Source organism: Talpa europaea, assembly GCF_964194135.1.
Source record: "Talpa europaea genome assembly, chromosome: 1".
Classification (NCBI taxonomy): domain Eukaryota; kingdom Metazoa; phylum Chordata; class Mammalia; order Eulipotyphla; family Talpidae; genus Talpa; species Talpa europaea.
The window spans coordinates 9,165,669-9,175,348 of NC_140073.1; positions in this window are offsets into that span (position 1 = coordinate 9,165,669).

Below are 9,680 nucleotides of genomic sequence, written 5' to 3' on the forward strand. Positions count from 1 at the left end.
GGCTCAGAGGGCCCCATGCTTGACTTAAACTTCTGCTTGACTTAAACTTCTGCTGTCATCATTTTGAAATTCTGAATACTTTTTAAACAAGGGTCCTCACTTTTCATTTTGCTGGAGCCCCACAAACCACATAGCCAATTCTGGAGATGTATAAAGTAGAGAATCTAGAGTCTCACCAACCAAAGGCAAGAGAGTAAGGGCAATGAGTATAAAGACAAAAGCCACAGTGTTCACCGGGAAAGCAAAATGCCTGATTTAAACAAGTCGTCATCTTGTTCCTTCAGTAGTGGCACTCAGCTCAGGTCAATTGTGGAAACTCAAGGTCTGTTTTTTGGCTTTTGGGAACAGTGTCGTACACAAATAAGACTAAGCCAATCACAAGTTCCCCATCAGACTGTTTTTCTGCTGATACTGATTAGTTTTCTGCTTTCCTTCTTTCTCTGTGGACTGCCCACTTTCTATCCGTCTAGCCCCCTCTCACACTCTCCAGATTCAAGGTCTTGAATGGACAAATCCACACACGTGTGCCATGAGGCCCAGCAAAAGCTTTCTTTATTGCTATTTAATATCTATTCCTCACCAAAACACACACACAATATACTCATCATTTGTGGGTAGCAGAAATGCAGCAGCTGAAGACTTGATGTCCCCAGTCTCTATTACGGGTGGCGCTGAGCTTTGGCCAGTGCTGCTCATATGGGTTGAGCAATGGATGTCACTCCATTAGCTATGGATTTCCTGGGACTGTTTAATTTTGTTGACATAGGGGTTATCCCTTCTTTTGCATCCTGTCCTGTTTTCTGCTGCCTGGAACGCAGAAGTGATAGCTGGAGCTAAACAAACCACTAATAAATATTTGGCTAATGAGTATGTACCATGTGCCAGGCACCCTTCCAAACCACAGAGATACAGCAATAACAAAACAAACACCCCTCTCTGCGTGGTGCGGACTCTGTGCTGGACCATCTTGCAACGGGAAGAAAAGTAAAAAAAATCCCAGAGGCTTCAGCTTTGACATCTTTGAGCAGCTGAACTAACAACAGGAACTTACTGGAGAAAATTACGGTCTTCAGTCCCTTTGGACAAGCTAATTGGCACAGGACTTATAGAAGCAGCTTTGACTGGAGAAATTAGGACTGTGATTTATTCTGGATCTATGATACATAATTCATTTTGGAATCAGAATTTAAAAGAAAATAGAAATGCTAAATAACGCATAATGCTTATAATTTATATATGTGTGACTATGTATATTCATTTAAGAGGAAAAAAAGGCAAAACAACGGTGGGCAAATGTCATGAATCTGAGTGAAGGATATCCGGGTCGTATGTTCGAGCATCTCTACTTGTTTCAGTAAGAATCATAGATTCCCTCCCCGATAGTATAGGAGGCCTCCTTATTCGTGCCCTTCCCACGAGTAAGGCCAGTCCAACAGTCTATCTGGAAAGGGGGTGCTTCAGGTCTGAGGCCCTTGACCCCCTCTCTCCCCATTTGGAGGAGGAATTTGCCCATCCTGTGGACCAAGCCCATCAGACCAGAGCCCTCAGTGTGCCAGTGACCGGGTGACTGAGCCCAGGCCCCTGCCAACTCCAGTATGTACCATGTGCCTTCGCCCCGCTCGCAGGAAAGGACTGGACGGCAGCTGGTGTGAGGTCTGAGACTTGCTCTCACCCCCGCACTCCAGCCAGCAGCAGGGTGTGGGCAGAGGCGCACTAGCCCCCCACCACCTGCTCACAGCACATTCACCAAAAATAATCCGACACTCACGTCATGTCAGTTGGCAGCAACAGGACACTGACTGGGATACGCGGCTCTCAGCCCCACAGAGGCGCCCTGGTGTCACGGAGGGGAGGGGAGCAGGGGGCCCAAAGAACAATATTTCAGACTGATCGGCTTGTGCGGCTTGTGCCCGGAAGAGAGGCAGGTGGGCGGGAGGGAGGGAGGCAGAAGCAAGGAGAGGAAACGCAAAGGAGAAGAGAGGAGGGAAAAGGAAGGTGGAGATACAGAGAATTCACTCAAGGATGTTCCTTTGGGGAGTTGGGAGCTCTCAGGTGGAGGAAGCAGAAAGGAAGAGGCAGAGGGTCCGTGCTGGGAAGCTGACCCTCAATGTTGCTCCTTTTGAACCGCAGCCTGTCAGGTGGGACCCAACATGCCCACAGTCGCTTCCCCTCAGGAGGGGACCAGTGTCCCAGAGGGGCCTGAAGCCACCTGGGGGTGGGGGGTTATTTTCCTTCATTCCTCTGTGCCTGAGCATGAATAGGAAAATCAGATGCCTGGGGGCTGGATTACCAGTCCCAACCCTTCTCTGCAGCCCTCTCCTTCCTAAGGGGAGTGGATCATTCCTTTGCCAGGCAGAGGAGGATAGAAGGGTGGAGGAGCAGCTAGAGACTTTGAAAAGGATTCTACTGTTGTGTTTAAGAACACAGAGAAAAGAGAAGGGAATGTGAACCTTTCCTCTCTAGAAGGAAAACATATGACTAATGGGGATAGCTCGGAGGTTTTGTCATAGATCAAAACTGTCTCCCCAGGACTCATATTGCTTTTCAGTCTCCCCAAGACATTTTCAGTGAAAATGACGTTATTCATTAATCCTTTGCTGCGTTGGATTTGCTTTCTGGGCGATGGAAACAAAGTTCTTGCTTCAATGTGGGTGTGGGGTCAAGAACAGAGACTACTCAGGGAGCTCAGTGACATGTGAGTTGCAAGAATAGCCTATTGTATTCCGCAGCCCTAGAGTTCTTATCTCCACCTGGACCAGATGCAGAAAAATGTGCAACCTTGAAACACAGAGGCCTTTCACTCTCCTAGGTGAAACCAAAAAACCTTGTACTGACTGTTTCAGAAATCAATTCACTCTCAGCAGATACCAAAGGAAGACAACAACCTATTCAAGGTAAAAAATTAATGCTTTGTACAAATAACTATACTTGAATACCAAGACGAGCTTGGCCCCACACATTCATTTACAATTTATCCAAACTCTGTACAATACGCCCCATTCTCTCTGCTGAACAATCCAAGTGTTTGTCTAAAATAACCTGCATTCATCACCCCAGGAGCCTGTACTTTCCACTGACCGTTTCACTGCAGCTCCTTCCCAGGAAGGTCCACCTCTCGCTCATCCCACCGTCAGGTAGAAAATGGAAAAGCTGCACACCCAATTTTACAGTTCACAATCTCAAAGGAATCCAGTTCAGAAGTTCCTATTTTATCATTTCCAGGTCTTTGCTTTTTCTTGCAGCACTGGCTTCCTTAGACACAGGTTTGCCCGGGGGCAGTGGGACATTTCTACCATTTCCATGATGGATTTGAAGCTCTAAGAAATCCACAAAATAATTCTGCAAAGTTACCTTTTCCCTCAGAGTCTGCCTCCCTCGTCTTTGCTTCTGTTCAAACATGGCAGCCTCCACCAAGAGGATCCAAACCAGACTTTGCCAACCTCTGCTCCAGGTTTTCAGCCACCACCTCCTGCTCAGTGGCCTTCCTTTGTGGCTTCTTTTCTATTTGCTTTTGGAGTTGAGGGGACTGGCGTGGGCAGGGCGAGAGGACACACATAATCGCTGGAAAGGATTCAGGTGTATAAAAGGTATAATGTCAAAATCCCACACCTACTTGCCTCCCCTTGGATCACTGCTCTTAACACTGGTGTCCTTACACACTTTACATATACATGGTCTACACACACGTGCACATGCACACACACACACCTTCATTTTGAACACTTGGTTTGTGACTTACTTTCTTTTCACTTGTTCTGTAGAGTTACTCACACAGTTCATGAGTGTTTTCCTGTTCTGAGGCCTTCGAGCTCCTGGAAATGCATCCATGACAAAGAAACAACAATCCCTGTCCTTATGGAGCTTACACTCCAGTGGAGAAGCAGACCGTGAAAATAAGTGAGCATATGCTATTGCAGATGTAATTGTGCTATTAAAAAAAAACAGGGGGAGGATAGAAAATTGGGTATTGCTATTTAAATAAGATCAGAAATGGTCTCCTCTTAAGAGGAAAAGTCTGATGGAGACAAACACCCTATGATTTCACTTGCATGTACAGAATAAAGAAAACTAATAAAGAAAGCAAAACTAAACTCTTAGACTATAGGGAAAAAAATAGGGGTTATCAGAAGGGAAGGGGCAGAGGATAGGGAAATTGGATAAAAGGGGCCAATTATTCAGTGATGGATGGAAATGAGACTTTGGTGGACAACATCATGTAGTGTGTACAGATGTCGATTTATAACGTTGAGCACCTGAAACCTATATAATGTTGTAGACCAATGTGACTTCAACAACAAAAAAAGTTTTTTTTTTTTTTAAATAAAAGGCCTCAGGTCTCCCTGGTGGCTCAGGGGTTAAAGACAGCACTGTTAAGCTATCCACAGCCACTGTAGCACACGTTCAATCCCAGCCAGCTGGGGAGCTACCCACATGGCACAGCAGACCTCTCCTGCCCCACCCGCTGCTCCCCTCAGCAGTGTATTTCGTAGATCCACCTGTTCTGCTCCCCACTCTGTTTCTGGTGAATCCTCTCACCCCCCATATCTCTGGCCTACACCCCAGCTCTTGTATGCATAAATAAATAAAAGGCCTCTTCATGAAGATGATATTTGAGCAGAAACCATGGATTCCAGTTAGGCAAGGAAGCTGGATCAGCTAAGAGAGGGATGAGCAAGAAGTGATATGGGGTGAACGGCAGGAGCGACCAAGTAAGCCCTTGGTAGGCACCTACCCCACCCTACCTTAAAAAAATTTTCAAATATGCTCATGTCATCACAACACCACCCACGCCAGCCTTCCTGTGGCTATCACCTGTAGCTCCAAGTCTCTCCCCTCATCTTGTAATGACTGTAGGTCCTGGCTCAGAATCACTCTGTTGGTGATTCTGATATCCTGCAGCCCAGAGGTTCTCAGTCCCAGATGCCCATCTTTAAAAAAAAAAAAAAAAAAAAACCTATATTGGGATTTAAACATTCTGCTTAACTTGGTCTAAGGAGAACCAAAGGCATCAATATTTTTTAAAAACTCCCTGGGTTATTATAATAGGCAGCCTTTCATCTTCATCTCAAGCAAAGAGCAAGTGAGACCAAAAACAGGCCTGGCCCAAGGGTGCCCCTCCAAAACCTCATGAATATTAAGTGCTTCATGCAACTGCCTCGCCCTTGTGTTTCATAAATCTGGGCTGCTTCTCAGTCCACGGAGACCTCCCTGTAAGATTCTTACCACGTTGTCTCTGCTTCTTTCTCACAGACCCCTTGGTGCTGGCTGCTGTCTTCTTTTCTATGGAGAATTAGTCTCCGATAATACAAACACGCATTACAGGCTCCTCCAGCAGCAAGATGTTCAACCTGATTCTCAAAATAGAGAAAGAGCTGATACTTTTTGGGGACACTCTGGTGTGACTCAGACACTGTGGCCAAATAGAAAGAAACAGGAACTGAAGTCACAGAAATTCACAGGGAGAGAGAGGTGGGAAGATGCCTCCAGGGGCAGAAGCCAGACTCAGGCACAGCAGCTGCAAGAGACAAAAAGGCCTCCCAGGAAAGCCTCCTAGGCTGTGAGGCTGTGACAATGCCAGTAGAGGTGGGGACAAGCATCCTGTCACAGGAGAGGGGCCCCCCAAAAGTATGCAGCATGAATGAGCTCCCTGAAGTTGTGAATGACTGTGCTGGCCCCTGACATGGATGAAAAATCAAAGAGGAAGTGAGGCAGAAAGGACCCGACAGAAAAATGACATGTGAGTCAGACCGCAGCCACCCACTGGGACTCAGCAAGAGGCTCCAACCAGGTCCTGGGTTAGCCCAGGGCTGCAGGGACCCCAGTGCTGCGGGGACCTCAGCACTGCAGGGACCCCAGCGCTGCCAGGACCCCAGCGCTGCAGGGACAGCAGGGCGAAGCATGGCCAACCTGTCAACAGAATCAAGGTGGGTGATACACTGAGTATGTGAATCTGCTTAGGCTTCTCCTGGAAAACATTTTGGGTTTATCTCTCTAGATTAGACAGACAGTATCAACTAACCCCAAGGTGACAGAACTAGAGGCTGGAGGAAGCAAAAATTGAAGGCCAGGAGAGTCCAGCCTTGGTCCTGACAGTGCCACTTACCAGCCCTGACCCTGGGTGGGCAGTGCCCCTCCCCAAGTCTGTTTCCCCTCCTGTAAGGTGCAGACAATGATGTTTGCCAAGTACGCCTCCCAGAGTTTGTATGAGGATAAAAAGAAGTAACACGTTTGCAAGCTACTGCTAAACTACACAAATGTTCATCGTTAAAACAACAAACAACCCAGTCCAAAAATGGGCAAAAGACCTAAATAGGCACTTCTCTAAAGAAGACACCCAGATGGCCTACAGGCATGTGAAGAAGTGCTCAAAATCACTTGCTAAGAGGGAAAGGCAAATCAAAATTAGCATGAGATAGACTCCTCTCTCTAAAAGGCTAGAAACAATAAATGTTGGCGAGGATGTAGAGAAAAAGGAGCCCTCATCCACCACTGGTGGGAACGTGATTTGCTGCAGCCTCTACAGAAAAGAGCATGGAGATTCCTCAAAAAAAAAAAAAAAAGGAGTAAATAAATAAAATGGAAAACTCACATGCTCTGGCCACACTACTTCTAGGTTTTTACTCATATTTGAAAACACAAATATAAAAAAAGATATATGCATTCCTGTGATCATAGCAGCATCACCCACTATTGCTAAGACATGAAATCTACCTAAATATTCATCATATATATACGTATACACACACACACACACACACACACATGCATGGTTGTGTGTGTACATTCATTGACAAATGACTGGAAAAATAATTGTGGAATATATTCTCGTTGGAATATTACTCAGCCATCAAAAAGATGAACTAGTGCCTTTTGGGTCACAATGAATGGACTTTAGGTGAGGATGCTGACTCGGTAAAATAAGTCAGAACATGAAAGACAGTTACCAGATGCTCTCACTCATTTGTGGAACATAAATAACCCAAGAACAAACCAGCAAAACAACAATTACTCCTGGACTCCGAATAATATACTGGTTATCAGAGGGAAAGGAGTCGGGGGAGGGGGGCAGGGAAGGTGAGGCAGGGTGGTGGCTCTAGAACACTGGTGGAGGGTGAGTGATGCATGTCACATATGGGGGGGATGAAGTGGTACCCCCTAAATTATAGCTATGTCAACTAATGGCAAGTCAATACATTTTTAAATATTCATTGTTATTATTACCACCCACGACTTGGTGTGTGATCACAAAAAAAGGAGTGAGTCTTAGTGGGTTTGAGAAAGAGGGAAAAGATCACTAACAACCTCCCTGCTGTTAATGAGGGGAGAAAATTAATTGCCTCAAGCCCCTGGGAAGATGATCCTGTGCAAGGGTTTCTGCTCAAGCTCTGGAGTCTCACACTCATTAAACTTAAGGGCCCCCGGGGGGCTCTGGAAATGGAGAGTGTCGCCTCGTTCCAGGAGCGGGAGGGTCTCAGATCTCAGGTACCTACAGGAGCTCCATCTTCAGCGTTGCTCCTGGGGTGTCCCGGGACACCCAGGGTCCCCAGTGACTGGCTTCCTGCTCGGCCCCTGGGACCCTCTAAAACAAGTCAGTCCTCACAGGTCCAGTTGGGAGGGCCACTTAAGCGCTTGGCCAGAAGCCTTCCCAGGGAGGACACGGCCAGAGCTGGGCCCGGACTGTCTGAGAGACCTGCCCGGCGCGAGGCCCAGGCAGCCAACAGCACAGGGGGCTTCACTTAGAGGGCGAGGGTCCCTGCTCCTGCACAGGTCAGTGCTCACAGACGCCCCACTGCCTCTCCCTTCTCCCCTCTGGCCCCACCCCCTCAAGCCCCCCTTTACAAATAAGAACAATCGTGGAATATTTACTCTCGACCGAGTGCAGCCAGTGCTTCCAAAGCGTCCTCTCTCAGTCCTCGCAGCAACCCCACGGGCGCTGTGCCGAAGACGGAAGTCAGGACATGAGGAAGGGCTGGAACTGGGGTTCAAATCCAGGTCAGGTCAATACCGAGGCCCATACTCTAGGTGATGCTGCTCCCCAAGAACAACCCACCAGCCCCGAGGGCCGGCAGTGGAGGGGAGAAGCCCTTCTGAAAGGCAATTAGAGGTCCCACTATTTGGGAGTGCGTTTGCAATGATTGGGGCTTGGGGGGAACAGTGTAGAATCTCTCCATTCCCCAGCTACCCTAGGCCACTTAGCGGGTCCCCATTACTTGATGGAGCTGGGTTCTAGATGCCACACTGTCAAAGCCTGCACATCATCCTGGCTTCTGGGTCTCAGGACCAATAAGTTGTGCCCTGAAGCCCCACCAGTGAGGCTGCCCTAGCCTTGGTTATTAAGTTTGATGCTGCGCTTCCATTCACTTATAAAAACATTTTTTAAAAAAAAACTTGTTTTTCAACTGCTCATTACTACTCCTTGGGCATACGGAGGAACTAGAAAGCCCCTAAAGAATCTGGGTGATCCTGCTGGGCAAGAGAGGAGACCCTCCCTGGGCCAGGGTTTTCTCTGACACTCTGCTGAAAGGAAAGGGGTTCGCTCCCAGGGGGTGTGTCTGGGGCAAATCCACCCTCTCGGTGACACTCATCAGTTCACCCAAGTCCCTTGTAAATATTCAGAACAAGTGTGGGGTCACTTTCAGGATAGTCTGGGCACAGAGGTTTCTCTTAGAGCGTTTAACAAATGGGGACGAGAACCACCTCACCTCAGTCCCCGTGCAGCAGGCACAGAAGCTAAATGCACTCAGGCTGTGGTCAGTGTCTCCAACTCAAACCAGAATAGAAATCAGCTGCAGCTCTTGTTAAACTGAAGCTCTGATTCAGTAGAAGTTCTGGGTGGACCCAGATCCCAGCACACCCAGCCTGTCCATGCTGCAGGTAGGTCAGTCCCCCCGGGAAGATCAGTGACAGAGCTGAGAGCACCTGAGCCATTTGGGGGACAGGAAATAGGAAAAGAAGCAAGAGCAATCGGGCGGGCACCTCTGAGAACTGTCAATTGGGTGGATTTTTCTCCTCCCCACCCCCAAAAAAAACATTGAAAAGTCAAACAAGCCTGGGAGTTCTTTGTGTGAGAGTCAAGCCACAGGCTACATGCCCATGTGTAGGGGCAGGAATGACACAGGGCAGGTTTTCTGATCCAGCAGACCAGACCGGGTACAGGAGGAGTCAGAGTCCTCGGTGGCTTTTGCAGGTCTTTTATTGGGATTACCCGGTACACAGCAGGCAGGGGTGCGGGGGGGGGGGTGGGGGGGGGAGGGAGGTTGGCAGGCCTCCCAGCCCCCAGCAAGTCTTCCCTCTATCTGGGCTCTCCCGTGTTCTCTGCTTCTCTCTCAGATTCTGGCGTCCCCTTGACGCCGCCCTTAAAAGCCCAGTCTCAGCCCAGGTGAATCCCATCTCCCTATGCCCACACCCTACTCCAGGTGCCCGCCATCAGGCATGCATTCAGGACCGCAAGGATCCAGCATCCATCCTGATGGCGGGAGGGCAGAAAAGCCTGATACCTTTTTCCTTCCCCTACACCACGTTTTTAATTGGGGGTCTCCACCCAGATTCTAACCAAATTGCTTGAACCCACAGTTGCTCTAAGATGTTTTGTTGACAATTGTTAGAGTGGCAACAATTTAAACATCCCTCATCAAGAGACTACGGGAATGGGACATTCCTCAAACAACTCTGTGCAGCCT